Source organism: Macaca fascicularis, chromosome 9, assembly GCF_037993035.2.
Source record: "Macaca fascicularis isolate 582-1 chromosome 9, T2T-MFA8v1.1".
NCBI classification, from domain to species: domain Eukaryota; kingdom Metazoa; phylum Chordata; class Mammalia; order Primates; family Cercopithecidae; genus Macaca; species Macaca fascicularis.
Genome location: NC_088383.1, coordinates 99,803,477 through 99,828,000, shown reverse-complemented (window position 1 = coordinate 99,828,000; position 24,524 = coordinate 99,803,477). Strand labels below are relative to the sequence as shown.

At 42.1% G+C, this 24,524-nt stretch overlaps 1 long non-coding RNA gene across 1 annotated transcript in view; it reads left to right on the top strand.

The window, feature by feature from the left end:
• Nucleotides 1-24,524, top strand: part of LOC123566837 (uncharacterized) — a 117,204-nt gene that overhangs the window by 58,735 nt on the left and 33,945 nt on the right. The window contains exon 2 of the long non-coding RNA XR_006689487.3: nucleotides 9,634-9,733. This is a non-coding gene — a long non-coding RNA (uncharacterized lncRNA). The remainder of the gene's footprint in view (nucleotides 1-9,633; nucleotides 9,734-24,524) is intronic.

Below are 24,524 nucleotides of genomic sequence, written 5' to 3'. Positions count from 1 at the left end.
AGAATTGGGGGTAGGAGGCTGAGCATGATGCTCATGTCTGTAATCCCAGCACTTTGGGAGGCCGAGGCGGGAGAATCACTTGAGCCCAGGAGTTCAAGACCAGTCTGGGCAAAAAAGTGAGACCCTATCTCTACAAAAAAATACAAAAAATTAGCTAGGCATGGTGGCATTGGCCTGTGATCTCAGCTTCTTGGGAGGCTGAGCTGGGAGGATCACTTGAGCTCAGGAGGTCGAGGCTGCAGTGAACTATGACTGCGTCACTATACTCCAGCCTGGGTGACAGAGTGAGATCCTCTCTCTCTGTGTTTCTCTCTCTCTTCCTCTCTCTCTCTCCCTCTCTCTCTCTCGAAAAAAAAAAAAAAAAGACTTCTCAACCAATCAATACAATTTTTTAAAAAATAGATCATTGGGGGTGGGAAAAAATGAGATTGCAGAAGATTTCTTGGTCTTATTTCTGGTCAATGAGTATGTGAAGATCAGCCATTCCAATTCCATTCTGAAGGGTCATGCAGTATCCTCCCAAATTGCTACTGACAGAGAATGCTTTAAGGAAGTGACACAGGAATCTGCTGATTAGGCTTAAAACACTATTCTATTCCCCCCGCCTTCTACCCTACCCCCTACCCCCACCTCCAGTGCCACAGTGTGGCCACAGTGTTACTCTCACATAAACAGCAGGGTCGCTTAGTGAGTGCAGACACAATTCGGTGAGTAGAGGAGTAGAAAGGCAGCAGGGGTAGGGAGGGAGACAGAGAGAGGGGTTCTAGTAGCGGCAGGTAAAAATGTAACAATTACTGGTGTATCCTAATAAAGACCTAAATCAAGAAGTAGCCATCCCAGCTGAGACCAGTTTGCCTGGGACAATAGCAAATGGATGGCAAAAAGAAGATTCTGAGGCTACCTCACTTTGGGGCGAAGATAAACTACAAATTGAAATCATAATGTATGTGTCTCAGAACCTGCTCTATGATTCTGTGGTAGGCTAAATAACAGCCCACAAGGATCTCCAGGTCCTAATCCCTAGAACCTGTGATTATTTCCTTATATGGCAGGAGACTTTGCAGGTGTGATTAGATAAGGTTCTTGAGATGTGGAGGTTAGCCTGCATTATCCAGGTGGGTCTTAAATGCAATCATAAATGTCCTTACAAAGTGGAGGCCAAGAGAGATTTGACACAAAAGGAGAAGGTAGCATAACCACTGAAGCAAGATGTTACACTGCTGGCTTTGAAGATGGAGGAAGGGACCACAAGCCAAGGAATGCAAAGAATTCAGCTCTAAAAGCCGGAAAAGGAAAGAAACTGCATTCTCCCCTAGAGCTTCTAGAGGAGCCCAGCCCTGCTGACACCTTGAGGTTGGCCTAGTAAAACTGATGATGTTGGACATCTGGCCTCCAGAACCATGAGAGCATAAATGTGTGTTGTCTGAAGCCACCAAGTTCGTTGTCATTTGTTACAGCAGCCATAGGAAAGGAATACAGATTTCTTTGGCTGATTGGATAGAAAAGAGCCTTGCAGACATTTGATATGGAGTTGTTGATGGAGTATTCTCCATTGGGTGACAAGATGCTGGAACCAAAGAGGGCAAAAGAGAATGTGTCTGAGTGTGTGCATGTCTGTGTGTCTGTGGTATGCCAAGGTCCCTGGGAAAAAGATTCTGGGACAAAGATTTGCATGCAGGTGTTTCCTGGGGAGTGCTGTGGGGAAACAACATCTGTAAAAGGGTGGGGGATGCAGGCTTGCACTGATGGAGAGTTGCACTCTAATGCAGTAGCACAGAGGCCTCAACCCAACCCCCGGGGAGCTGTGGAGTTAGGGTAGTCCTTCAAAGAGGGCCCAACTTGAACAAAGGGGCCAAACTTTTGTACCTCTATATTGGCTTGTGGTCAGATGCAGGCTATTCCCAGGGAAGGCATTGCAATCTTGCATAAGGCAGCAACCGTTGACCAAGGACAATCCGTGGTGAAACTCAGCTATGGGCCATCAGCAGGCCACATTCCCATCATCTGGGAGGGTATGTGCTTTTGTCCTGAGATGGGTCAGTACAGCACACCACACAGTATCTGCTACACCATCACAGTATCTGCTACACCATAGAAGCATCCCTCAACCCTATTTTGTCTGATCAATTTCCTGATGCAGAGAGGTAAGGGAAAGTTTCTTATTGACCCTACTCGCAGGATTTTCCTTCAGAGGCACAGTGCGAGTCCCAAGCCAGTGTGGCTCTTTTAGAAACCTGCTGACAACAGCTCAGGAACACCTAGGGCACAGCTGCTGACATAACTCTAAGTGGTTTGGTCTTGGACTGAGGTTTGAAAATAGACCTTCCAGTGGACTATTTGGAAAGCCTTCTGAGAAAGCCCCTGAATAAATACCGTAGCCCCTTGCTACATGGGTTAGGATTGTTTTGGCCAGGTTTTCTGGGACTCACACTGTGCCCTGGCTGATAAACTAAGCCATGTAGAAAGCACAGGATCACAGAGCCAAATCCTACCCCAGCCATCACACCACACCAAGCACCAGCCAACTCCAGCTTTGCACTCCAATGCTGAGGCTGTAGGACGCTGATTTTCAGTGAACCTGCACTCTGGAGAGATCCACTCTCAGAACAACTTTAAGCTAATCAAAGGCTTTTGATTTCAGCCTTTGTTGCTCTAAATCCTGCTAAAAGGCCTTACTGCACTCATCTGCTAAAATACTGCAGTGCATATAATTTAGTGGTACTGTAGTAACTTGGAACCTTCCCAGGGACTCAGAAGAGTCACTCTGAACTGAGTGTGATATCTGGAGGTCTGGGGTCTTGTCCTACTTCTGACAACTATTAAATGTGTGACCTGGGCAAACGCTGCTCTCTGAACCTGCTTTCCTCCCATGTAGCATGAAGTTGAATAAAATTACCTCTAAGATTCTGCCTAGTCTTCATACTCAAGGAGTCTGTGGTCCCCCTATAAGTATGGAGGTTGCAAAGAATGACATGCATTTGTACAGATGCTGGCACATCCTAGAATCTGCTTTGTTGGGAGAAAATTCCTGCCATCAGATTTCTTTCAAACAGATGAATATATGAATATATCACGCTTATTTGCATCAGCTGCTTTTGCTCCAAACCAGCAGCTCAATATTCCCTGAATCACCAAAATAGATTGCTTTCATCAGCCTGTGAATATTCCAGGGGCTTGTGCATGAGTGGCCATTACAGTTTTAAAAATCCTCAGGATTATTTTTTAAGTTGAGCAGAATGGTAGAATAGAAAGCCTGCTAACTTATTTGCCAGAATATTTGCATTGCAATTCATGTCAACTTCTCACCTTGTGACATTGGCAAGCCATTTAATCCCACTGAGCTTCTGATAGGGATGCCAGTCAAGGTCAGCTCTGCTTACCTCACATGGTAACTGCAAATATCAAATGAAATGGAACTCGTGAGAGAACTCTGGAGCCTGTAAAGCTTATCAAAATGAAAGCAATTATTATCATTACTTTAACACCTTCAAAGCCACACACAGAGAATCTATTCCATCAGTTGCATTTGCCTGGGAAGAATATTTCCTTCTCAAAGCAGAGGATTTTAGTCAGTGTTGTTAGAATATAAGCAGAGTGAACATAAAGATTTATTTTGCCAGCTTCTGAACTTCCCAAGAGAATAATTCCCAGCAGTAAGGGTTGCTAAAACAGTGTGTGAGGTCACCTGCTCTTAGCAACTACAATTGGCAAAGAAAGAAGTAGCCCAGCATTCCCCCAGAGGACTGATGCTCACAATGGGGCCCTGCAACTGCAAGTGGCAATTTTTCATGTAATCTGCAGCCACTGAGCCCCTGCTTCTGCATTAGTTTAGTCAGTTCTGTTTGCTCCTTCAGAGCACGCATTAGTCGAGTGGCTCGTCTTATTAAAAGGATGGCTGCAAATGTGAATCCAGCTGCAATACAAAAATCGTAGTCCTTAAGACTTTCCGATTTCCTATTTCTGCTTCCGATTTCCTATTTCTGCAACTTTATTCCTTCCAGATTGCAGCAAGCTCACAGAGCAACTCCTCACCTATTCTCTTCTCCCAATGTGGTCTCTCAGAAAAATCCTACCCATGAAAGAGAAAAACCCATAAAAGGTGTCATCTCCATAAATGCAGCATGCTGCTGTTTGCAGATTTTTGGAAAACCTTGAATTCAACTTCTCTTTCAAAATATGACTGAGAAAACATCATAGTAAGCCAATTGACAGCTGACTTCCTATTCTTCTTGCTGCAAGCTTAAAAGGGCTTTTATAAAGCAACAGCGAAGGAAATGCAAACTATATCAAGATTAGAATGGCTTACGAAACCTCTGCTTTTATTTACATATTTACTGAGTCTCCGTTTTCCCCTTTCCACTCTTGGGAAATACTGATGATCAGTGCTGGTGCGTGAATGGGAATCGGTGTGACAGGTCTGGAGGGGACAGGCTGAGGGCTGGGCTTAATCAGCAGAGATTGGCAGGTGGCCTTGTGCACCACGCTGGTGATGGGGTCTGTTGTTATAGAAACCAGATTCCTCTGGGAGCACACAGGTAGGGGCAACAGGTCTTTGGGAACAGAGTGCAGTTAGTAAACCCTGGAACAGTGCTACAAAATTCAGTGCAGGCTGGCAGGCAGACCCACGCACAATGCAACTGAGCATGACAGCCAAGCACAGAAGAGGGACCTGCGCTCTGTGTTCAGGATTGAAGCTCTGTCTTTCCTTCCTCCAGGCAGATGTCGGCTAGCAGGTGTGTTCTGCCCTCTCCTCACGAAGGCAGAGCTTTGCAGGTGCTTGTGATTACGGAGCCAGCAAGAGTTAGGTCTTCCGGGAGCCTTTCAGCAGTACTAATGTCAGTTACTTGTGGGTTCCTGTTTCTTTACAGTCAATTAACTTGAGTTTTACACAATGTTATGAAAAACATGGATCCACGTGAGTTGCCTTCCTCTTCCTGCTCTGAGTCTCTCTCTCACACACACAAACACACACATCCACAGGGTAACACAAACACAAGTAACAACCTCAACACACACTCTTACATAGGCCCATCCTCATCAACCGCCCCTTCGTGGACCCACCTTCATAGGTATTTACATTTCTCAGGTTAGAGAAGGGTTGTATTTCAGAGAATAGAGCTCACCTGTGTTTTAAACATTTCAGTTAGCAGATGGACATTTATTTTGAGGTAAGGTGGTTGCCAGGCTTGCAGAAGTTTGGGTTTGAAGTAATGAAGCTCCATCTCTTTTCAAAACAGCTTAACTGCCTTGGTTATGATTGTTTGTTTTTTAACTTCCCTGAGAGTTTTCATGGTGTGTGGTTTCAAAATAACCCCGTCAGGGACTCTGAGGTTGACGCTTGCTTGCTCACTAGTTTTTCCAGGATATAAGAAATGTGTAGGCCGCCACAAAGGAATAAACCCGGACAGGATGGCCTTGTTTTAAGGTGTCTGTGGACCAAGAACCTTTCTGCTCTGTGCCTCTGGACAAAGCGTCTTGACCTCAATTGCCAGTAAGACTCTCCCAGCCCAGACACCTCATGTTAGAAGTACCCGGTAGGGTTCTTTAACCCATGACTTTGTAAAGACAGCAAAAAAGGCCAACAGAGCGTGATTGACTCCAACTCTGAAAAAAGAAGTATGCACAGTTTATTACACAGGTAACCAGAACACATTTCTATGTCCCACAAACCATAAATAATATAGGCTAGAGTTCTGGAATCAATTTCCACGGTCTTTTAACCAAGGACTTGTCTATAGGCAAATATCTCTATCTGATCCTGTTTAGATCTTTGTTTCTTTCCCTGTCCCTGTTCTCATATACTTGGTGCCCTCTTCAGTGTCTCTTTCCATTCAAGTTCTGAGCCAGTTTATGTGGATGGAGCAGAGACACTGCTATGTGTTCACCCGAGTCCTACTTCTGAGCACAAAGGAAAGCTCATTTCCCAGCTTCCCAGCCACTAGATGTCATGGACTGAGCCCTGCCAGTGAAGTGCTAGGCTGGTGATCAAGGCCACTTCCATGAATGCGTGGAGCAGAGCCTTCCTCACACCTCCCTCATACAGCCATACCCAATTGTGATGGGTCAGACACAAACTTTCACTGTGTTACTCCAGCCAGATCTGAAGATAGTTTGTTAAAACACTCAGAATAGACTCTTACACCAAGGTTGGAAATACTAGCTTCAAGGAATTCTTAGTTTCTCTGTCTACTATAGCTCAAAGTTCAGACTTTGAGAACATTTCTTGTTGACCATAGGTATACTCAGAGCTGCTCTGATCTAATGCAATGCCTATTGTCTGCTGTTCCAAGAATGGCTTCTCTGTATGCAATGCTTGAGTTCTCTGTTTTTTTCTATGTCACCTGAGTTTTCATTGCATAGGAAGGGTTTAGGTCACGTAGCTTAATGATGGGGCTATGTTCTGAGAAATGTGTCATTAGGCAATTTTGTCATTGTGCAAGCTTCAAAGAAGGTACTTACACAAAGCTAGATAGTGTAGCCTAATGCACACCTAGGCTACATGGTGTAGCTTATTGCTTCTAGCCTACAACAGCATGTTGCTGTACTGAATGAATACTATAGGCATTTGTAACACACTAGTGCTTGTGTATCCAAACATTTCTAAACATAGAAAAAATACAGTAAAAATATAGTGCAAAAGATACAAAGTAATACACCTGCATAGGACACTCACCATGAATGAAGTTCCCAGGACTGGAAGTTGCTCTCTGTGAGTCAGTAAGTGATGAGTGAATGTGAAGGCCTAGGACATTACTATACACTATTGTAGACTCTATATAAACACTGTACACCTAGGCTACACTAAACTCATTAAAACTTTTTCTTCAATAATAAATTAACCTTAAAAATTAAACTATAACTTTTTTTTTTTTTTTTTTTTTGAAAGAGTCTTGCTCTGTCACCCAGGCTGGAGTGCAGTGGCGCCATCTCAGCTCACTGCAACCTCCGCCTCCCGGGTTCAAACAATTCTCTTGCCTCAGCCTCGCGAGTAGCGGGGATTACAGACATCTGCCACCACACCCTGCTAATTTTTGTATTTTTAGTAGAGATGGGGTTTCATCATGTTGGCCAGACTGGTCTCGAACTCCTGACCTCATGATCCACCCCCCTCGGCCTCCCAAAGTGCTGGGATTACAGGTGTGAGCCACCACACTCGGCCAACTACAACTTTTTTACTTTATAAACTTTTAAACGTTTTGAAAGTTTTGATCCTTTTGTAATAACACTAAGCTTAAAACACGAATTCTATGGCTGTACAAAAATATTTTCTTTCTTTATATCTTTATTCTGTAAGCTTTATTCTAATAAACATTTTTAAGTTGTTTTTTACTTTTTCAACTTTTTTAAAAACTAAGACACACACATTAGCCTAGGCCTACGCAGAGTCGGGATCATCAATATCACGGTCTTCTACCTCCACATCTTGTCCCACTGGAAGGTCTTTGGGGCGATAACAGGATGGAGCTGTCATCTCCTATGATAACAGTGCCCTCCTCCGGAATACCTCCTGAAGGACCTGCCTAAGGCTGCTTTACAGTTAATTTTGTTCTTTTATATGTAGAAGGGGCACAGTCTAAAATTGCAATTAAAATGATAGCATAGTAAATACATAAACCAGTAACATAGTCATTTATTACCATCATCCAGTATTATGTACTGTACATAATTGTACATGCTACACTTTCATATGACTGGCAGTGCAGTAGGTTTGTTTACACCAGCATCACCACAAACACATGGATAATGCATTGTGTACTATGTTATGATGGCTACGTCAATAGACAATAGGAATTTTTCAGCTCGAGTATAATCTTATGAGACCACCATAGTATATGTGATCTATTGTTGGCTGAAACATCATTATGCAAAGCATGACAGTATTCATAGTTCATAGCATTTTAGTACACACAATGTGAAAAATTCTTCCCCATTGCACAAAGTTCACTCACCCCTGGTTCTTCTCTTCTTAGCACCATCAAACGTCCTCCAAGCTCAGACTTACCTATTCCCCTCTTGGCATGTGAGCCACATAAGCCTATAGGCAAACCTGGAAGATATCAGCCTTCCTGGACCTCCTATGGAAGATCCCTGCTATTCATTTTCAACAGTTGCACACCATCAGGACAAGTTCTTCATAGTGAGACATCGTCAGCTGCCCATAAACTGAGACCTCTCCTGGACCTAATAGCTTCAGGAACAGCTCACTTACTTTTGAGAACTGGCAAAAAGGACAAATACAGATTAGTGAACAGAGCATGGGATTAGGTTGTGACCTGCATTTTAGTCCAGGCTCTCCCACTAACTTGCTAGGTGACTTTGGACAAGTGGCAATTTCCCTTGGCCTATGTTCCTTGTTTTCTCACCTTAATACACAGATAATAAATATTACTTTCTCTGGCTAACCTGTCAGGGCTCTTTAATTGTTACAAAACAAAAATGTATAGCATGCATAGAAACATGAAAAAATTACAGTGGGAAAAATATTAAAAATTATCTTAAGAAAGTTCACTTATAATCAGATAGTTATATGTTATGGGCTAATCAGACCTCTGCCAGAAAGAGTTGCTTTTTGAAAATGGACATTATTTTCTTGGGGTCTGTTTGATGGTTTTCCCACCTTAGTGCACATATGAAACTGTGGAACAATGATCTGTGAGTAGGAAAGGTATCGTCACTTTTCTGGATAGCCAGTCAGATTAGAGGTCTTGGTCAGTTAGCACTGCATTCCAAATGTCTACTCAACAGTATTAAAGTCAAGTTTGCCTATAATGAAAACTATTAAAACCAAGATTGGACAATTCCATGTCTATGAATTTATCTTATGAGTAGATAAATGTGAGAAATGACACACATAACAGGTTATTCACTGTTTGGAACAACAAAAGAGTAAAAATATCTATATTTGCACCATAAAGGGGACTGGTTAAACCAACTACAGAAATCTGTGCTCTAGGAAAATGTGTAGCTCTATGAATGCTGGAACTCTGAAACACTGATATGGAGCATTCCCCAAGAAATTTCATTAAGTTAAAATGCAAATTACAGAACAGTGTGTAACATATAATACCATTTGTGTCAAAAAATTTTTAAAACAAGTATTTGCTAGAGAATGCATAAAATATCTCTGGAAGAATACAAAAATGCTGCTTTTATTGTTTGCCTCTGAAGAAGAAACTGCATTAGCTAGGAAAAGATGATGAAGGGGTCATTTGTGTTTTCTACATTTAAAACCATACGAATATATTAACTATTCAAAACAAAGCAAAAATAAAATCAAAAACATGATTATATCCAGTTCCTTTTTTACATTGATTGGGTGATTAGAGCAAAATATCATAAAATTTACTATTTTAACCAGTTTTTCATGTACAGTTCAGTGGCATTTAATACATTCACACTGTTGTGAAGCCATCACCACCATCCATCCATGTCCAGCTTATTTTTTATCCAAAGCTGCTGCACATTTCCACAGAAGACAAAAAACTTGTGCTTCCCTCCCCAGGAGGAAAAACTAGAATATTTCTGACAGTTTCTCCATCCTTTGCTCCCCTCTCCAAGGGTAGGTGAATGACTAAGCTGATGATTTGGAAGAAGGACTGAAGTTCAGCCTTTTTTGGGTTTTCTCTTTCACAGCATCTTGCTTCAGGACACATACGTTTTCTGCTCCTCCAACCAGTAAACTTTATTCAGGCAGATCCTACCTCTGTGCTGGAAGGCCTGCAGATCTGAGAAGGTAAGGACAATTTGGGAAGACGGTGTGGGAAGCTCATTTGGGGTGGCTCAGAAAGGTAAGCCCTAATGTGTCCAAGACTGATTCTCACTCATCAGCCTTCTAGAAAAGGAGCTGGATGCAAAGCTCCTTGGAAATGAATTATAGCTGTGGGTGGAAGGCGGCCAATCCCAGTGAATCCCGAGGATCAGACCCGGCCTCCTGAGCAGGCCAGGAGAAAGGCGGTGGCTTCCCAATCATGAACGCTGGGGGAACAGGTCATGCTAACGTGAACCCAGAAAATTTGAGACAGGTCTCAGTTGATTTAGAAAGTTTATTTTACCAAGCAAGGTTGAGCACACGCGCCCGTGACACAGCCTCAGGAGGTCCTGACATGTGCCCAAAGTGGTCAGAGCATAGTTTGGTTTTATGCATTTTAGAGAGACATGAGACATCAATCGACATATGTAGGATGAACATTGGTTTGCTCTGGAAAGGTGGGACAACTCGAAACAGGGAGGGGGCTTCCAGGTCATAGGTAGATAGGAGACAAATGGTTGCATTCTTTTGAGTTTCTGATTAACCTCTCCAAAGGAGGCAATCAGACATGCATTTATCTCAGTGAGCAGGGGGATAACTTTGAATAGAATGGGAGTCAGGTTTGCCCTAAGCAGTTTCCAGCTTGACTTTTCCCTTTAGCTTAGTGATTTAGGGAGCCCAAGGTATTTTTCTTTCACACTGTGAATTTGTCACAGTACACAGCAGCAATGGCCAGGCATAGACCTAGCTTTCTGGTTATGCAATGGGAGGGGCTCATGTTCCCCCAGCCACAAACCCTGAGCTGCCATGCCAGAACTGTACATTATCCTTATATTGTACTCTGACCTCTACTTACTCCAGAGCTGTTAATGCAGCTCTAAAATTTCTCAGCCCAAGGGGCAGAGTCCCTTTCCTGAAAGTTGATGTCTGATTCCACTGATCACTTTGTTCTTCTTTAGAAGGCAGCGGGCACTGGGGACCCACACACCTGCTGCTATTCTTGTCTTTGTGGTTTCCCCCAGGAACATTGGCACAACAGAGAGAGTGTGTCTGCTGTCTGGTTGTTTACCGTGTTTATATGACAATTTCCAAGCCAGTGCTACTAGTAATAAAGCTGATGTTTTCATCTTTAGTCTCCTGTATCTAAATCTCTAAAGGTTCCAAATTCAGAGAGGGGGGATAGAGGAATGACTTATCATCACATGCTTAAACACTAAGATTTTTTGCATTAAATTGCTAAACTATGACTTTGGCCACCACCTGCTCCTGTGGTTTCCCTCAGTTATTTCAGAAAATCGCTTATCACAAACTCTTTTGTTTAATAATGATTCATGCCTTTGCCACTACTGCCTGTGATCCCAAAGGATCACTGCTCTGTGGCTCATGGTGGCATCTATGATGCTTTTACCATTCAGGCCTCAGGAAAGGGCTCTGCTTTGCCCTTCACCACCAGGACCCAAACATGTCCCAGGCATGTTCTTCTCTCCCTACCACCTTGCTTAGGCCAGGCTAAAAGTGAATTGAAATTGACTCAAGGGTTGGGGAAGCACAAGAAGATAACTTAGAGCTAATGTAAGATGTGATTTCTCTGAATCTGCAGGCCAACCCACTGCCTTCTGCCTAAATGTTGACTTGCTTACAAAGTACACGCTCATGCCCGCCACTGCAAGTACTCAAAGCCTGGTCAGGCTCATCACCAGAGGCCCACAGAAACAGATGAGTTTTTCCTCCTCTCTAGTCTGTGCTCTACCTTCTCAATCCTTACTTCCTGTCATAGGATCTACTTCTTCCCAGGGCAATTGACAGTGGTGATGTTCACTCCTTTCAAGAGAAATACCACCCTCCATCTATTGAGATTTTACATGTTCCTCTGTCCCCCATTCCCTACCAGACAATTGCATGATAACACAATGGTTTAATAATGGTACTTTCTAGGCTAATCTCCAGCCTCTTGGGGTAACAGTAGCTGCATTTTAGAAAATAGTATTTATTTTACATTTTTGTACTGTAGACTTCTTGAGATGATATCCCAAAAAACAGAAGTCTTTATCTTTCTAGTTTAAATTTCTTTGTTTTGAATGACTGAAAACTACTTGTGGCTTTAAATGTTCTGTTTGTCCAGGTTTTACTAAGTTTCAAAAAGTCCCAGCCTGGATACCACATTACATGCTAATTACATGCTAATCCAAAGTCTTTAACATTACTTGCAAGGCATCACCTACTTGGGCTTATCCCACCAACACATATGAATGCATCTCCCATCATCTCAAACACACATATCTCTGCTCAGATCCAGGCACAGTCCCCCCAGGAGAAGCTACACTTGCATCTTTACTCATGCCACCCTCCTATCTAGAATCCTCCTCATCACTCAAATTTTCCTCCGTTTGATGAAGTCTTTTAATTTATTCCTTTGGATTCCTACAAGGCACTTCTCATTCATCCAAACCATCCACCTACTCAACAGGAGCACATTGAGGGCCTACAGTATGCAAGATGCTATGCTGACTCTGTGGGATTTCCATAAATGTATAACACACAGGGCCTCCCCTAAAGAGTTTTGTAATAAAGTATAGAAATAGCAAAGTCATGTTTCCCTTCAAGAATACCTCACATTTCTTCTCACCTCAAATCTTTATTACTCCTTCTCTTGTGCCCCATTCCTGAGAGTCAGAATAGTCATTCTCTGATTCCAAATTCTCCCCATGTTGTATAGAGAAAATAGATCAGGCAAAGACTTCCATTCAAACCCTAGATCATTCTGCAATTATCCCCATTCTTTCCTGCAATATCAATATTTCCTTGCTAGTGGCTCATTTCCATTTGCAAACAAATATGCTTAATATTATTCATTTAAAAAAAAAACTAAATTCACCCCTTGGACCCACACTTTCTCCAGCTCCTACCACCCTTTTCTGCTCCTCTTTGCAGCCAAATTTTCAAGCAGGATGAATATATGCACTGTCATTGCTTCCTTGTTCTTTTTCTTTTTTTTTAATTTTAATTAATTTATTTATTTATTTTAAGACAGAGTCTTACGCTGTCACCCAGGCTGGAGTGCAATGGTGCGACCTCAGCTCACTGCCACCTCTGGCCCCCAGGTTCAAATGATTCTCGTACCTCGGCCTCCCAAGTAGCTGGGATTACAGGCATGCACCACCATGCCTGGCTAATTTTGTATATTTAGAAGAGATGGAGTTTCACCACGTTGGTCAGCATGGTCTCGAACTCCTGACCTCAGGTGATCTGCCCACCTCAGTCTCCCAAAGTGCTGGGATTACAGGTGGGAGCCACTGTGCCAGGCCCATTGCTTCCTTACCTCCCAGACTCCCCTAAATTCTCTCCAGAGTTGTTCATCCACCACTCTAAGAAAATGGCACATGTCAGAGTCACCAATGGCTGAGGCTCTTGACCAACCCCACATCTGTCTTTCGTGACCTCTGCTATGGTTTGGTTGTGGTTTGTCCTCACTAAAACTTATGTTGAAGTTTAATTGCCAGTTCAGTTGAATTGGGAGATGGGGCCTAGTGGGAGGTGTTTGTCTCATGGGAGCGAATCCCTCATGAATAGATTAATGTTGTGAGTAGGTTCTCACTCTCTTAGGAATGGATTAGTACCTGCAATAGCAGGTTGTTATAAAGTGAGATTACTCCTCCTGCATGGCCTCTTTGTTTGCACGTGCTTGCTTCTGCTCTGCACTCTGCCTTGAGTTATAGAAGTATAAGCCCCTCACCAGATACAGCTGCCCAATCTTGGACTTTCCAGCCACCAGAATCGTGAGCTAAATAAGATTCGGGTATTCTGTTATAATAACATTAAATGAACTAAGACAACCTCCCAGCTGGGCTTGGCCTGACTGACTGCCCTTCTTCCATGGAATCCTTTCTCTAGGTTTCTCGGCCACCACCTGCCTAGTTTCCCTCCTATGGCATTGCCTGCTGCTGCTTGGCCCTCTTTGCTGATTCTGCTTTTATACTAAATTTCTAAATGTTGAGGACCTCAGAGCTCTGTCAGGAATCCTCTTCTTTTCTTTTCCTTCAGTATAAACTCTTTCCCTAGGAATCTTCACAGTCTCTTAAAGATACTAATTATACCCAAACTTATATGTCCAACCCAGAACTCTTGAGCTCCAGATCCATCATCCTACACTCCATTGCACTCCAGCCTGGGTGACAGTGTAAGACTCTGTCTCAAAATAAATAAATAAATAAATATTTAAAAAAAAAAGAAAAAGAAAAAGGAAGCAATGACAGTGCATATATTCATCCTGCTTGAAAGCATGCCTACATCCATTCAGATGGTTAATGGACATTTCTAACTTAACCTAGCCAAAAAAGCCCTATTAATTGTCCCCTACATTACATCTCCCCAAACAGCAACAATCATTTGCTCCATGTCGTGTCTTTCCTATGTTATTGAGTGATGACACTTGCCAGGAGCAGTTCCAGGTTTTATGGTCCTGAAGCTTAAAAAATTTAGGGAGCCCTCTTTCACATAAAGAATACAAAATTTAAATACATATTTAGTATAAAAGTATTTGTTTAGTCTGAGAAAAGGAAACTACAATGAATTACAAATTTTAAACTACTGAAAAATACCACAAGAATCACAAAGTCAAGCAAGATAACATTAAACTTTATTAATTACCTGCCTGACAACTCTCTGTAATACTTTTTCCCTACACATTGGCTGCTTGTTCTTTGATTGATTTTTGTGTAACAACATCTTTATAATATGTTTCATAGCAAGAAGAGGATAAAAATTTAGATCATGTCTCTTGCAAGGTTAATAAAAAATTCATCTAAAAATTATGGATAGTTTCAAAACATTAATTTTAACTTCACAACTCCCTATTGGCATTATTTAAATAAAATGCACTTAAGACTAGATAGTTGTGGCATTATTTAAATAAAATGCACTTGAAACTAGATAGTTGCATACTTTGGACTGACCAGAACTGTCAATAAGAGTTGTTCCGTGAAAATGGACCTCATTTTTAAGAAGGTTTATTTGGCAGTTTTCACTGCCTGGGGCATGTATGGTGATACGGAAGAATGGCCCATGAGTAGGGTCCATATCACTGCTTATCCAGGTAGATTTTCAGACTGGAGTTCTTGATCACATATTGTCACGTCCAAAATATCTGCCCAGTACTTCAGAGTTTATGTTTTTTTGATTTTGAAATATGTCATAGACATGATTAAGCAATTCCACCTCTAGAATTTATTCTACAGGTAGATTATTTTTCTTTCTTCACACTGCATATGCAACCCATCAGTAATTCTCGTTGGCTTTTTCTCCAAACGCTTTCCTAAATTGAGGTCCTTTTATCAGCCTCAGTGTTCTCCCCTGTTCTAAGCTGCAGTCACTTCCCTCGTGGATGACAGCAGTAGTCTATAGCTATCTTGCTACTTGCTAGCTTATTTTTACTTCCCTACCATCCACTGCCCCTACCTCATAGTACCCAGAAAGATATTTCTAAAGCAAAACTCAGCTCTTGTCATTCTCCTGCTTAAAACCTCAGATGGCTTTGAATCATGCTGAAAATAATGTGCAGATCCCTCAGGGCCTTATAAATATGGCCTTGCCCGTTTCTGGACCTCACCTTCTTCCACTCTTCCCCTTGGTCATCATGTTCCAGCCCCACAGATCCTCTTTCTGCCACTCAAACATGCCAAGCTTACATGCCAGCAGGACCTTTGCACATGCTGTTCCTCCCACTTAGAACGCGCCTGACCAGCTCTGCAAGCCAACTGTGCTCATCCTTCAGGCTCAGGTTAGGTGTCCCCTCTCACAGGGGCCTCTCTCTTTGCCTTATCTCAATAGCACTCTCCCTCCAGGTTTTTACCATATGCTTCCTTTCATAGCATTTTTTTTTTTTTAGTATCAGGAAGTATCACATTGTGTATAATTTTATACATTTTTGTCTCTACGAGAATATTGGCCCTCAAACTGAGATACACATACTTCCGGAGGTACATAAGGCCTTCTAAAGATATAAGAGTATAAATAATCAGTTTTAAGGGAATCTTTTTCCAGATACCTAATTTCCATATGAAACTGACCTGCAATGGAGACATTACGCTAGTTCTCCATTTCCCATTCCCCTATCACAGTCGTGCTTATCTTATGTACATGCCACTCACTCAACCTGAACTTACTGTGGGTATGAAAAAGTCTGGGGCTGGAAAAATGGGGCAATTAAAAATAAAAGTTTTCAAAAGTAAATGACTTTAATGACAGGATTTTTAAAAAATCTTTTCCCAAGCATTATGGTGTCTAGTGTTTTGCTTCAGGAAAATTAAAAGAAAGCCACATATTTTTTCAAAGACCATTAAAAATTACTTTAACATGGATCACTATGTGATTTTCTGAATATAACTTAGAAGGCACTCAAATGATTAAGTTGCATTGAGAAAGCAAGATGTTTTCCATCTAGTTTCTGTCTAATTATTTATGTAAACGAAGTTTCTTAATGCTTATATTTATAAAAACAAAACTGAGAAATAGAATTGATGTTGAATCCTCTTATTCTAGCAATAAGTGATATTTGTCCATAAATACATGAACTAACTGAAAAAAATAGTATTGTTAAGTTTCATTGAGAGGACTATTCAATAAAATTTTATTTCTTATGTTTAATAAGTACTCACTAAAATTTATAATACAGTTCTGTTGTTTTGATCAATCAGGTTTTAATATCTATTGTGTGTTAACTGAATCCAGATGAAAATTTTAACACTAAGAACTTTACAGTCACAAGAATAAAAATAATGAATTTCAATTTACAAAAGTATATTTGTTCAAGATAACTATCAACAAAAGAACTTTCAAATTTAAAAATATATTAGGATGAAATTATACAGAAGAAATGGAATGGAAATACAACTCAAGGGAGAAAAGGAACAAATTAAAATTTGTGATTATTAAAATGAACTTTTCATACATTTTTAGAATCAATAATGGTCATATAAATGAGAAGAATTGGTTGGACATACAAAATGCTAGAAACCTAGCTTCCAAAATTGCATCCAGAGCGTAAAGTGTTATTAGGGATTTTATAGACTTTTCCATCTCAGTAGGAACAGAAAACTTGTATTACGTATATTTCTGTGTGATTATCACATGTCCAACTCAGGTGTGTTTTCCAACACTTTATGTAAGCAAGCAGGGACTGCCTGAACTGTCCTTCAACTCCATAGGGCCTACTTCCATGCTAGTCACTCAGTGGTGACAGTCATATTAAAGCAAACAAACAAACAAATGAAAAATTTTCTATCTCAGCCAGATTGTAGGCAGGAAGGCTCTTTTAACTTAGAGAGGGATTTCTTCTAGGAAAACTAGCTGGGAAGCCCACTCCCATAGCCCACTCCCCTCATAAGAAAGAGAAAGACAAACAACCTTTTCTTTGCTTGAGATGTGGTTTTCTGGAATCAGAGTAAAAATGGATTCAATAGACAAAGATTTCTGTCAATTAATTGCCATAGAATATAAGACTTAGATCAGCTGCTCAAAGCAAAGGAATTTTTAAGTGGCTTTATGGCCCTAAACCATTTGGTCACCTAGGGGTAGAGCCTTGTATAAGTCTATTCTTGCATTGCTATAAAGAGATATCAGAGATTGGGTAATTTATAAAGAAAAGAGGTTTAATTGTCTCAGAGTTCTGCAAGCTGTACAGGAAGCAGAGCAGCTCCTCAGGAGGTCTCAGGAAACTTTCAGTCATGGTGGACAGTGAAAGGGAAGCAGGCACATCTTACATGGCCACAGCAGGAGCAAGATAGACAGCAGGCAGGTGCTACACGCTTTTAAACAACCAGATCTTATGAGCACTCACTAATTATCATGAAAGCAGCACAAGTGGTAAATCTGCCTCCATGATTCAGTCATCTCCCACCAGGCCCCTCCTCCAACATTGGAGATTACAATTCAACGTGAGATTTGGGCAGGGACACAGATCCAAACTGTAACAAGCCTACACTCATTTATCCTGGAGGTGTCACCTTTGTTCTGACTAGCCTTTCTAGCAGTGACTACACAAGTGGCCTGCATCATTTCCTGACTTTAAAACTGCTCTCATTAAACTGTACTTTGGTGTTTTTTCATCAGGGTGTTATAAGAAACAGTCCCATGAAATCCATTAATTCATTGTCATGTTTATTGTAGGAATATGGTTGAGGGTATGAATCACCATTTTACACAGCATCTTCCTTCTAAGGAGCCCAAGGTAGAATTTTTTTTCAAGTACCATAATCAGGAATATAATTTTCTTTCTTCTGAGCAGCTGGGTGAGTTTTAATCTTATGGACACTCTGGCCAACATGACTAAGCAGGTTTGGCCCTGTGCTGATGGCTGTGAAGTTTGAGTAGACGGATCAGCCTGTACCAGCAAGTATCCTGGAATTCATGGCAAACATTTTAGCGAATATGTGCTCACTTGACTACTAGTTTCATTTTTTTCTTCACTATTTTTATTTTTCTCACCCTACTTTTCTCATATACTGAATTAATCAGGACCTTCAGCCAGGTCAGAAACTCAACATAATTGAAAAAAAGAGAGAGAGGGGCTATATGATACCTACTAAGAAATTCCAGGAATCATTCTAGCTTCAGCCATGGTTGGATCTGGAAACTAAAAAACAAACAAACAAAACCAAAAATGTCTCACATTTCAGCTTTATAATCTGTCTCTCTCTCCATCTCAGAGTTCTTCTCTCTTCTGTGTTGACTCCATTCTTATATTCCTGCCTCCCTGTCTAGGGCCTCTGGCTGCACCAGGCTTGTATCATCCTACAGTTAGAAGTGCCAATGGAGGCCGGGCATGGTGGCTTGCACCTGTAATCTCAGCAGTTTGGGAGGCCGAGGCAGACAGATTACATGAGGTCAGGAGTTCCAGACCAGTCTGGGCAACATGATGAAACCCCGTCTCTACTAAAAATACAAAAATTAGCCAGGTGTAGTGGTGCGTTTCTGTAGTCCCAGATACTTGGAGGCTGACGCATGAGAATCGCTTGAACCCAGGAGGCAGAGGATACAGTGAGCCGAGATCGAGCCACTGTACTCCAGCTTGGGGGACAGAGGGAGGATCCATCTAAAAAAAAAAAGTGCCAGTGGAAGAAGAGCTTCTCTTTCCCTATCATTTTGACAAAGTCCCCAGGATTGAGTTTCTGTGAGTCACTTGGCCAAGCCACTGAGACCAGATGGATGGAAATGACCAATAGGCCAGGTGTGGGTTACACTCCTTCACTCAGAACTTGTGATGAAATGGTACCAGTTCCACTTGAGAGGTAGAATGTTTCCCCAGAGAAAATAATAAGGGTAAAATGGATATGAGGCAGGCAAAACCACAACCCACTGTGTCCATTTACATTCCATTTTAACTTTTAAACTGAAGCATATACACTTTTATAAGCCCCTTATAAACTTTTTAGAACAAAGTGAACCATTGAAAACTAAATGGGAAATCAAATCTTAATTTGTCAGTTGCTTAGGGAGAATAAAATCAGAACAAATGAAATTGTGTGTATGGTGCAAGTATTTTATGGCTTTGGGCTCTTAAGAGCTGAATCATCTGTCAGTGCAACTAGGAACAGATAAATCACAACCGTGGGTCAGCCCCAGAGACACATTTCAGGTGCTTGCTTCCTGGACTTTCCTTTTATACAGCTACTGTTGTCCAGCTATTCTGACCACACTTGGTTATGATAATACTATTCACTCTGTGCTGTTTCAGACAAGCCAATGTTGCTAGAATTCCCGGGCCTTCCTGCTTCAGACCTGATAGGCAATCTGTCTTTTATTTGTCTTTGTATATATTTTGTCACGTCAATCACGGGCTGAATTTATATTTAACTCCGAGAGCTTGGGTGGTAGGGAGGATGCTGTTGAACCAATTAAACACTTACAATGGAGGCAAAAGATTCCCTCTTTTCTTTTTACAAAATGTTGTATGCCAGAGACAAGTTGGAAGGTTGAATGCCCTTAGTTGCTAGTGGTGATAGGGCAGCCTTTGTCACCAAGCGTCTCACAGTCTAAAGTAGGGAGTGGTAGAAATGAATAAAACAATTACACTGGGTTTGTGCTGTACTCTCAGAATATAGGAAAGTGTCACTCGAGCAGTTTCTCTAGAAATCATGAAGAAAGCAGTGTAATCAACATTCAGATTCAACTATCCGCTAATGTCTTCCACAATGTCTCAGGGGACAAACACTTCTTGGACTCCTATAGAAAGATACTGCTAGAATTAACATTGGCACATGTATTTCATTGTTACGAGGTTGGCTGAAACTTTACTCTTCTCTGCCTCCTTTCCCCCACCTGGGAAGGGGAGAAATTAGGGATAACAGGCATTCATTATTGTCAGTTAACACCAGAAAGCTTCACAATAAACCCGAGCATGGAGGGGACAAACACTCCCTGAGCTCCATAAGTCCAGAGTTATTATTTCACAAGACAGAGGACCAAAGTTCTGTTCAGATGGGAATAGGATCTCCTCACATAGGCTACTGGGGTATTACCGGAAGAAAGCAAGTCCTCTTACTGGCGAATAGTGTTAGATTTTAGAATATTAAGGAGGAAACTATGGTAACCTGAAATGGAAGTCTGTCTTTTCTGTCCCTCTACCTTCACTCCATTCTCATTCAGCCGCATCCTCTCCCCTCATCTGTGGAAACCAGAGCTTGCTCCCAACCTCACCTTCTACTCTGCAAGATCAGCATGGACTGGCCAGAAGAGGGAGAGAGCTGGGGAGAGGGGAGCATCCACCGTGAGGCCCCGGGTCCCTGCAGGCTGAAAGGACTGCAAGGTGATTAGAGAAGGAGGGGGACCAGGACGACAGGCATGAATAACTCTCTTCTTCTCCACATCCCTGCTTATCACTGCTTGTTCTACTTGGGATCTTTTTTGGTTTTCTTTTTTTAGAGACAGGGTCTCACTCAGTCACCAGGATGGAGTGCAGTGGTGTAATCACAGCTCACCGCAGCTTTGAACTTTTGAGCTCAAGTGATCCTTCCCCCGTCCCCCGCAGCCTCCTGAGTAGCCTGGGACTACAGGCACAGGCTACCACAGTGGGCTAATGGTTTTGTTTTTATTTTTGTAGAGACCGAGTCTCCTATTCTCTTCAGGCTGATCTCAAACTCCTGGTCTCAAGCAATCCTCCTGCCTCAACTTCTGGAAGTGCTGGGATTTCAGGCATGAGCCACTACACCCAGCCTCTAGTTAGGACCTTTAAGGTAACTAACTGAAAGTTCTAGAAAAGAACTACATAGCTGCTTTGATGTCCAATATGTGTTTGTTTTAGGAAAATGGGGCATGGGCATCAAATGAGCATCAGCAGCTCCCTTCCTGTGTCTTGGTAGAAACAGGATCCAGGAAGCCAGGATTGTCTGTCCAGAAAATAGCTCTGTTCCAACAGTTTCTACTTCCCAAATCACTCCCTAGAGTCGCATGTTGTGGGAGAGAAGAGGAAAGACCTGCCAAGTAGTTTGCTGCATGTCTATAGCTATCTGACCCCACAATGAATTGAACCTTCCTTAAGGAAAAACTCATTCCTTGTTTGTCCTTCCTGTCTCCCCTCATGTAGTAACAAGACTCAATATCTTGCCCAGAGAGACTTTTCAATAAACGATTATTAATATTTATGCCCAAATCAAAAAATAACAACATTTATTGAGCACAGTCTCCCAGATTGGCTTTATGCTAATGGTGGTAGAAGATACAGGACAAAGTATCATAGGTGAGAAATACTGCTTTTAAAGAGTTAAAAAATATAACAAAAAAACCAAATCGCATAGACATAAAAAGAAAGCTAACAATTCTTTATAACGAGAAAAGCTTAGAGAGGTTCAGTCACATACACAAGGCATACAGATGGTAAGTGATGAAACTAGGATTCTAGCACTCTCCAAAACATCAAAACATTTAGCCAATGAAGGCAGTAGGGAAGGGATTCTGGGGTATTAACCAAATAGCTCCAGGAAAAAGGTTTCTGAAAAATTAGCCTCAAACCTGAACGAGGGTCTAACCTTCTAACTCCTTGCCCAAATTATTGTGAGATATGAAAATTATTTTTTTTTAAGCCAAAGATGTCTGAGTAATAGGCCAAGGTCCACTTTTTCTTATTGAGCTAGCTCTTTCTCAGTACTCAGCATGGGTAGCAGGTCCTCACACCGTCGTTACTTCTGGCTGACTCTCTTAAATGATGTGTTTAAGTCAACAGGTCAACTGTCTTCAGAAACATGACGAATGAAAGACACAGGAGGCTTCGTGCCTAGTTTAAAACTTTCAGGGAGTTGACAGTTTTCAATCACCTTCTCTCTTGTTATCCAAATCTTTATTGGTTTGTTTGTTTTTCTTACTGGTGATCCTAAGGCACCCCAAATTTAAGCTTCTTAGGCATCCCACAGCAGCAAAGTCTATTAAAACCAGAATCACAAGTAGCTAAAACCCAAGACTCAGTGTTGTTAGGGAAAAACCTCGCTGAGATAGCTGCACTTTGTAGCAGACTTTTTCATCAGTTTGTCCACTCCGCCCACACCCCTTCATCATGAGAGGGAAGCAGATATGCAGAGATAAGAGGCCATGTGCCTGGGTCGCTGGCAAGAGGGATGCCCTGGTGGCCCAGCTGCTGGTGCCAGTGCCCGTGGGGCCTGCTGTCCTGTCTGCCCTTGGGTTCCACTTTTAGTTTTAAGGTCATTTTAATGGTCCTGAACACAGACATCATTGCTCTTTATCCATTTGTCACTAGAGTCCTTTATTATATTTTGTGAGTTTTCATTTACATCTTTGCGGTACCACTCTAGGTTCATTTTACGTACCTAATTGGAGTAGTTACTTGGTTTTGCTTTTATGTAATCAGAACAAAATACATTTGGCTTATCCACAATGGAATATAACAGTAAGCTAAAAAGTAAATTGCAAGTATTTGGGGAGATAGGAAAAGATTATCTTCAGTTATAAATCTGAATTATATCTCTAGTCACGAATTGTGGAGGGGGTTTCCAAATAGCTTTTAAAAATATTACTTGTTTCTTTTATTTATACAGTATCATCACATTCCATTATCTTAACTCTTAAAGTCTCTGAACTGGGAATGCCATACAGACTAATTCAATTGTCATTTTACAGATCAGGAAATTGAGGCTCAGAGAGGTTAAATGTCCCATTAGGCTGTTTGGTCCAGGAAAGGTTATTTTAGGCCAGCGCCTCCACCCCGGCCTTGACATGAGTGGGAAACAGATGTTTCTACATCTCTTCTGTCAGTAGGAATTTCCCTAATTGCTTTGGTCAGGGGACCTCATCTTTGATGCAAGTCTTTAGGGACAAATGGGGGTCTTTTCATTGCCAACAACTCATTTCTATGTGATAGGATGTTGTGAAGTATTGACTGAAGTTTTTCCTGCTCTTGACTTTGATTTATGACACAGAGATAATGAACCATTGAGGTGTAAGTTATCCAAGTCCCTTGGAATTCAAAGAAAGTCCTACTTCTGGCTGCAGGATGCCCTTCTCACTTGTCACCACTGACCACAGGGTACAGTAGAGGCTACCCTGGGGCCCCTTGGGGAGGAGAGATATAAGCTGACTTATAGAGGAAAGAGGTTGCTTTTGGGGAGACCCTTCATATTTAAAGCCAGGCTGCCCCGCTCTCAAGAAGAAGGCCACCAACTAGTTTTTCCCTACAGGCACTGAAGTGATGCCCAAGAGAACTGCCTTGTAAACTATGGTGGGCCGATGGTCATTTCCATCCTTAGCTGAATGTCTGCTCAGCCTCTTGATATGCTGATCCAGTGGTAGATGAGCCCTGGGGAGAGATCAGAGGCAGGATAGGGAGAAAAAGAGGGCAAAGAACATCTCCCTCAGGTTCTCATTTCTCTAAAGGCAGAAAATAATCAATTCCTCATGTGCCAAAGTCTCCAGAGAAGAGACAAGGTTGGGCAGAGGAAGGAGCTCCAGGGCTTCTGGGCCACCACAGGCAAGGGCACAGAGAAAAACAAGGCACGAGGCCCCTAGCTGGTGGAGAAAATGGGTTTTTGAAGGGAGCTACTAATGCTTTTTGGGTGTGGAAGGGGCTGCTTGGGGCTGAATAACTGGCCAGTGAGGTTCCTTGTGTTTCCAATTTGTCCAATCCCTGGACAAGGAACATGGATTCAGGAGAGGAGCTTGCCAGAGGGACCACATCTGGAGAGGTTGTCTTGTGGGGCTTATCGTTTCTCTGTCCCACATCCCAGTACCAGAAAACTAAGTGCAGAGAAGTGAACGGTGGACCATTCTTCAGCTGCATATCTCCCTCCATCCCACTGTTCCATCCCAGGCAACCAGAGCCCCCAGAGCAGCCTGAGCTGGGCAGCAGGGTTGGGAGGAAGAGAACTTTGAATTGAACAAGGCATGGCTGTTTCAAAATGAATAGGTCTAAGGTTTTTGTTGTTGTTTGTTTGTTTGTTTGTTTGTTTTGAGACAGAGTCTTGCTCTGTCGCCAGGCTGGAGTACAATGGCACAATCTTGGCTCACTGCAACCTCCGCCTCCTGGGTTCAAGTGATTCTCCTGCCTCAGCCTCCCAAGTAGCTGAGACTACAGGCGTGGACCACCACGCCCAGCTAATTTTTGTATTTTTAGTAGAGACGGGGTTTCACCATGTTTGCCAGGCTGGTCTCGATCTCTTGACCTCGTGATCCACCCGCCTTGGCCTCCCAAAGTGCTAGGATTACAGGCGTACACTACTGCGCCCAGCCAGATCTAAGTTTTAAGACCCTGGTTCCAATAACTAAAAGTGTTCCAATA